Source organism: Penaeus japonicus, unplaced genomic scaffold (genome assembly GCF_977035675.1).
Source record: "Penaeus japonicus unplaced genomic scaffold, GWHDUDI00000001_assembly GWHDUDI00000027, whole genome shotgun sequence".
Classification (NCBI taxonomy): Eukaryota; Metazoa; Arthropoda; class Malacostraca; order Decapoda; family Penaeidae; genus Penaeus; species Penaeus japonicus.
The window spans coordinates 17,026,506-17,034,005 of record NW_028234429.1 but is presented as its reverse complement, the minus strand read 5'-3'; the positions used below and the strand labels follow the sequence as shown (position 1 = coordinate 17,034,005).

The following is a 7,500-nucleotide window of genomic DNA, read 5'->3' as shown; positions in this document are numbered from 1 at the left end:
CGGTTCGTCGTGAGGGCAAGCACGCGCTCCGTGTCCCCACTTAGAGCAGTTTGAGCAAAACGGGGTGAAGGATTTGAAGACGGCAGACCTAAAGGGTGCCATACCTTCAACCAGTTTGATTGACTTGGGGATTACCTCCCCCTCGTATGTAATGATAACACGCTGGGTCAGCTTCCCATTTATTTCTAAACGCCTTGCATTTAAAAATTTTCCATCGTATGTCATATCATCGGTTTCTATTTCCTTTGGGACGTCGAACACGATGAGGTTGGTGCATTGTCCTTTCCCGTAGACTTTTGCTTTCTCAAGGACTTCTCCCATTGCTCCGACTGTTGTTATCTGTGCAAGAATTTTTTCGTTCTTGCAGCGAACGTATACATTGTTTCGGCCAATTCTTAGCTCTAATGAATCCTTGATTTTATTGTAAGGATCCACTCTGAGAGCCTGGCATATCCAGCGATATTTATCTCCTGGAGTCCGGAGTTTGCTGTCTTTCTTGAAATGGACACAGAGGTAATTTTCACAGAAGCGTCAGGTGCAGGTAGCTTCCTCTTTGCTGCTTTCCTCATTCTTTCTTCATGCTTGTTGGCAATAGCACCACCGCCGATGTCTACTTCACAGAGGGCGTCATATCTGCCCTCAGTCTCCATTCCTTGAACAGAGGTGGACATTGTTCTAGAAGGGGGGCGGGGTCGGCAGAGAGCCCGACCTGGGCGGCTTGTAAAAACAAACACGGTCACCGGGTACTCGGCACAGCCTCGCCTCTGTGGGCATACGAGGATTTTCACTGTTTTAGCTTCCAATGTATGTATTGTTTGTCACTAATAAACCACAAATGATATGAAAATAATCATATCACGCAAGAGAGAGAAAGAGAGAGAGAAAGAGAGAGAGAGAGAGAGAGAGAGAGAGAGAGAGAGAGAGAGAGAGAGAGAGAGAGAGAGAGAGAGAGAGAGAGAGAAAAAAAAAGAGAGAGAGAGAGAGAGTGAAAGAGAGAAAGAGAGAGAGAGAGAGACAGACAGACGCAGTCAGTCAAATCAGTCCAACGCGGTCCATGAGTTATGGGAGTAACAGTGCCACATAAACGACGAGGTTGCTACTGTATTCCTGTCACACTAACTTGGCGCTGTTGTCACGCACCTTCTCTTCTATGAAAGTAGGTGGGTGGTTCATATAAGGTATTCGGGTAACTTTGCAACTTTCCTTGTTAAAATGGGGTTGGTGTTTGTAATGTATGCGCCCCCCTTCACAAATAAGAAAATAAGAGAAAAAAAGAAAGATTAAAAAAAAAAAAAAAAAAAAAAAAAAAAAAAAAAAATATATATATATATATATATATATATATATATATATATATATATATATATATATATACATATATATCGCACCAAACTTTTGTTAGTGAATTATAGTACTCATTATTTTTGCGATTGTCATAAATAATTATTATTCATATCTTTATGATTGCCATAAGTATTTTCATCATTAATATCAACACTATCGTCACAAAGATAATCATCACTTCTTTATCAATAGCATGATCATATTCATTCTCCTATCTACACCATTGCCATAACCACTGTTATTAGTCTTGTTAGGATTACAATCACTATTATTATTAATAGCTGGAACTATCATTCACTATCATTCATCACTGACGGTCATCCTCATCACCCCATCAAAATCATAATCACATCACATCCACCAAAATTATAATGACACCATAATCACCATCAAAATTATCATCACATTCTAATTACCAAGAAAATCACATCATACCCATCATCACCACGATAGTTATACCATCATTATTATGACAAGTATCATATCATCACCTTCGCCATTTTGTATTTTCATCCGCCATTGCTCTACTTATATTGTAATTAAATATTTACAATAGAGTGTCTCACTGTTTTTTTTAGGTGATAAAGGTTGGATGAAGAACAGTGAAAAACAATGAAGAACAGTCACGTGAATGACCACTGAGTGACAATTGGTTATTACAGCTGAACCCTGGGTCATTATACAAATTCTGAATATATGCTTTTCTGGAGTAATAAGTACAAGTATATGTATAGAATTGTGTCGATTTCAAAAGGTTAGTGTTTGTGGTTTGGTATTTTGGTACCATTATCCGGTTTTCAATCTAGGGCAAAAAAATACTAATTATTTTATGCACTAACGCCTTCACCCCTCTTTTCTATTCATAATGTAATCATTATGATAGATGGTTCTCTTCCCTTCAAAGAGCATTACTATAACAGTCACAGTTAAGGCGGCCGGACAAAGCACATTGTAACATATAGTAATAGGTTACGACCCCTACCATTACCATTCCTGTGTTATAACAAACACTGAACCATGAGGTTGTCAGTTACCTGTCCTTCAATTATAAGATTATTTGGTCCTACAAAACTCATTGTTGTATCAAAAAAAGTATAACCCATAGGTTAAATTCATAGTAATAGCTATAGAAATTATCATTATTATTGTCCTGTTATGTAGAAAAAAAGTGAAGTTGTATTTTTTATTTGTCTTTTCCAGTGGGGTCATTTTCGTCAAAAAGTCTCGATATCAAAATAAATTATACGTATATAATTGATCACAGGGTTATCTGCAACATTTCAATGAAGCTGCTCCTGTTGCACGGCATCAGGGAAGAATAAATAGATCTTTATCTCATCAAATCAAGCAACAGGTGTTTAGGAATTCCGAATTCCAACTATTCAATGTACAACTATTTCCTGACTATTGTTTTACATCATGTAATAGCAATTTGCACCTGTAATTATATCATAAATAACCAAACTCCTAATGTAACGATACACAATAGTAACAGCTGCTGTTGATTCCATTTTCTTACACTACGTATAAGAGAAAGTATAATATGGTTAGGGGTAGACTAACCTAAATATGAAACAAGGGCTAATGTGGTACACGCTTACACACAATCATTTGCATATTACAAATTAAAAGAACTACGTAAAAAACATACATGTGCGGTTTGATGGGTTTTGAGTGTGACAACACTTCTCTTGGTAGTATGTTTGTTTTGAGAGTTATGTGTCTTAAATTGTTTATTTTTCGGTAAAATTGGATAAAGACGCGACACGATATTCTTCTGGTAGTTTTCGTTCTGCTTTGTACAGTTTCGCTGCTCATTTCCATCGGAAACCTTTCGTTGCTGAGGTACACTCCCCCTCCCTCCCCACACGCGCGCCACCGTCGATACGGAACCAAACGATTTCTGGCGAGAAATTTAACGTTTTTTCGTAATCAAAACCCAACCCATAAACCTAACCTAACCTAGCCTAGTTTTTAGGTTTGCCCTAGCAAAGGAGGGGGATTGCCCCCCCCCTACTCAAGCCACTTCGTGGCATGTGACTTTTATCTTTGGATGTTACCACTTCTTACCTTAATTGGAGGCGCGTGATGGGCCGGGTTGTGGCTCGTCCGGGTCAGATTCTTCGGAGTCGGAGTCGGGTAGCGGCGCACGAGCGACGTCCTCTCGCTCGGACTGAGGAGGGTACAGCCGAGCGACTTCTTCCAGGAAAGCGTGGTGTCGATATAAATAATTATTCTGGACGAAGATGTACCTCGACAAATACTGCGCGTAATATTCGGGCCGATTGCCAGGCCGCTTCGTCCACTCCTTGACGTCACGCCAGAGTCCTTCAATATTCTGGGTGTGGATATCCCGATCCCCGGGATCTTCAAACTCCACAGAGTGGTTGATCACCCAATGGGTGTACCCCTCCTCGCCCAAGCCAAGGTACGCTCCCCAATCGTCACTGCAGATGATGGAGCCCGGAAGAATATACTTTTTAATAAGGGGAACCAACGTCTCCTTGTTCCTGTTCGGAGTGAGAGGAGGAACGAGGGGAATTAGGAAACTCTTCTTTTCCTCCCTCTCTATCCCCCCAAACACCCAGATGTCACTGAGTTCACGTCCTTTTCCGTACTTGCTTTTTCCAAAGCAAGATTCGTCAATTTCTACGACGACACCTTCCCCTCCGATTGGCTCCTGGTTTGCTAACGAATTTTCCGTAACTTCTGAGCAGAATCTTCGCCAATTAACACTTGTCTTCTGGGCCCAGCCAAGATTTTCAAAAATCCCGTGGTGGTCCCAGTCCTTCTGCAGCCAGTGATTGATAAAGCACACTACCTCCCACGGTTGCAGGTGAACTCCTTGGAGGAAGGTGCCCTTGTAATCACTGACGGTGAAGTTACACTGCTTTCTTTTCTTTGTTTTAGGTATTTTGCTCCAACGGCCACAATACCACCTTGCCTTCTCTGAACGGAAGGTACAAGGTAATTCACAGTTTTTGCACTGCACTTCCGTTGGCAGAGCACCGTGGTCGCGTAATAACTTCAGTGATGCAGCGTTATCTTTATAAAAAACGTTTATGAATTCCCACGGAGTGTACTTACATTTTACACACAATGTAGCCATCTCGAAACTGATTAGGAAATTCAAGCAAGGACCCAGACTCTATGTCCAATTGTCTGTGATTGGTCGATCATTTTGTCGGTTAGACCTATTGTTTCCCTATTGGTGCTATTACTACCACGTGACAGTATTGCCTTCTATCGATACTTTTTTGCATTTCCACGGGGGAGGTTGGCGCATGCGCTGAGCCGATATTTTTCAGTCAGGTGTCACACTAGCATATTTCCCGTCGTTTTTTTTCAACTTTCAAAAATTGTCATATTTTTGGAGGCGCGCAGTCACACTAGCACTTAATTAACCGCCAGCAGGAGCCATCCATCGGATCAGCCACGTGATACTTGCCTCGCAGTTGTAAACAAAGGCTGCGAACAAGCGATAGTGCACGGCGATGCTAGACTTAGTTTTAGCAGATGATGAGCGTAACAAGAAAATGCAAGAATATGTTCTCAATCAAATATTCCTCTGAAGGGCGTGTATCCATGCAGGAGAATTGGCACAGTCAAATGAGTTTCAAAGCTGGAGGAGAAATGGCGCGCTCTGCGGCTGACGGATGTAAACAATCAAAAAGAGAGCACTTAAAACAATTTTTAAGTATGGAAATTAAATTTAGATTTGCATATTTATATTTGTTGAGTTCATAATATGCATAAGAACAATAAGATCCATTAAATTTTATTATAATTAATAATTTTAAACAAATAAAAATATTTTAAAATATAGTTCTTGATTTGAGTCCGCTTAGGCGCTGTCAAGCGAGCACGCGGAAACTCCCGTTACTCGTTTTTTTTATTATTTTCAAAATAATATATCCCAATTACTTTTCGTTTCCGGAAAAAAGGGTTTTATGATGTTACGTCATAATTAAAGCTACGTCATGCCGAAAGGTTTGTTTTTTCGCTACGTGTAGTTGCGTCTTCATCCAATAATACCTATTTTTCTGGATAAAAATCTCCATACTAGTATAATATATATATATATATATATATATATATATATATATATATATATATATATATATGTGTGTGTGTGTGTGTGTGTGTGTGTGTGTGTGTGCGTGTATGCCTATGTGTATGTGTGTGAGTGAGTGTGTGTGTGTGTGTATATATATAAATATATATATATATATATATATGTATATACATACATACACCCAGCTGTGTGTGTGTGTATGTGTGTGTGTGTGTGTGCGTGTGTGTGTGTGTTTGTGTATATATATATATATATATATATATATAGATATATATATATATATATATATATATATATATATATATATATATATATATATATATATATATATATATATATATATATATATATATATATATATATATATATATATATATATATATATATATATATATATATATATATTGTATATATGATATATATATACCATATCTATGATATGTATGTAGTATATATATGATATATATTCATTATTATTGTTATATATACATAGTATATATATCATACATGATATACATTTATTATTACTATATATATATATATATATATATATGTGTGTGTGTGTGTGTGTGTGTGTGCGTGTGTGTGTTTATTTGTTTAATTACTTATTTATGTGTATAATGGCTTAGGTTTAATGTATCAGGCGCCTAACTATGCATGTCCGCGAGATTCTCAGAGTAACATATTCTTTTGAGGATGAAGTGATAATGCAGCCCTTGATCGAGCTATCAAAGATTGCCGAAGCCGTCGGTCTTTCACGAAGTCCAGGCGGGGTATTGGGAAAAGATTTCAACTATCATTAATCACACCACGGTTAAACCTCATTGGGTACGATACTGCCACTGGCCAATGCTAAAGATTAGTGTATCCCACCTCACGCAAATGTTTACTACTGAGGACTCCAGCGGGCTTCACCGTGAGGACAAATAAATTATGATTAAACTTAGAACGTTTAATTTTATATTCAATATGCCAAAAATTATTTTAATTTTACTTTTCATTCTGTTTTTTTATTAACATAAATCAAGCTTTACTACAATTTAATAACATAGATAAATATTTTCATCATTCTACGGATGGCGCCCACAGGAACAAGAGAAATTCTTATATATTTGCGTTTAAGTGAAATATGTAGCAGGTTGTTAAATTGCGATATATATTATCTTTATAATGCTAAATCATAGAGCTCATGCTGATCTATTGATCTTTTTATCGATAATATTAGAAAGAAAGTCCATTAACTTTGATGGACACTGTAGAACAAACTTATTTTATGTTGTATGTAATCAAATAATTTCCAAACTATATTATCCTGAAAATTATTTCATTTTGATATGACTGGACTTTTTAACAACTAATGAGTGATTAGTCACTCAGTGTACCTGACAATAATAATTATCTTTGATCTATTTTGACAAATGGATCATCTAAAATATCATAGTCCCCCCTTAGCCCTATTTCGCATGGATGTTACCTGTGTGTGTGTGTGTGTGTAAAGGGGTAAAGCGCTAGTATGACTGCGGGCCTCCAAAAATTGTCAATTTCTTTTTGAAAAATTAACGAAAAACACGACGGAAAAGTGCTGGTGTGACAGCGTCTTTAAAAGGATCATGTTTATGAGGAACCCCTGATGAAAGCTTTCAACAATTATGAAGATAAAACAACAGAAGGGAGGTTTTATGGGTTTAAGACGCGTGAATTTTGCTGGGTTCTCGCTACGGTACTATCAGTGAGTAGGCCACAAAGAATATAATTATCCCCTATGATCTTTTATTGATCAAAGAAAATATATACCATCATTAGGACTTCTCGTGTTATGCTTAGAAGTCAGACCTTGCAACTTTGTTCCTTTCAAGTAATTTTTACAATCCGAAATGACTAACACTTAAGTGCATGGTGATTATGACGATTATTCCCTCGCCAAATTAAATCTACTGCTAAATTTAATTTCATCATCAAATTTTCTCCTCCTTTTTAACCCGAAGCTCAGAATATTAGTTATATTTACATAATTGTCCGTCGTCATGAAGATTTGCACAAACAAATATATATCTCGTGAATGTCAGGAAATGAAAAACTTA

General features: G+C 37.3%; 1 protein-coding gene and 1 non-coding gene across 2 annotated transcripts in view; both read right to left on the bottom strand.

Annotated features, from left to right (window-relative positions):
* LOC122246636 (uncharacterized) overlaps positions 1 to 4,982 on the bottom strand; it is a 24,651-nt gene extending 19,669 nt beyond the window's left edge. The window contains exon 1 of the mRNA XM_043005318.2: positions 3,415 to 4,982. The gene's annotated coding sequence lies outside the window, so the exon portion shown is untranslated. The remainder of the gene's footprint in view (positions 1 to 3,414) is intronic.
* A 1,150-nt stretch (positions 4,983 to 6,132) lies between these two features.
* LOC122246644 (U4 spliceosomal RNA) lies at positions 6,133 to 6,273 on the bottom strand. Its single transcript, XR_006222613.2, has one exon. It is a non-coding gene; the product is annotated as a U4 spliceosomal RNA (small nuclear RNA).
* Between the last annotated feature and the right edge of the window lie 1,227 nt (positions 6,274 to 7,500).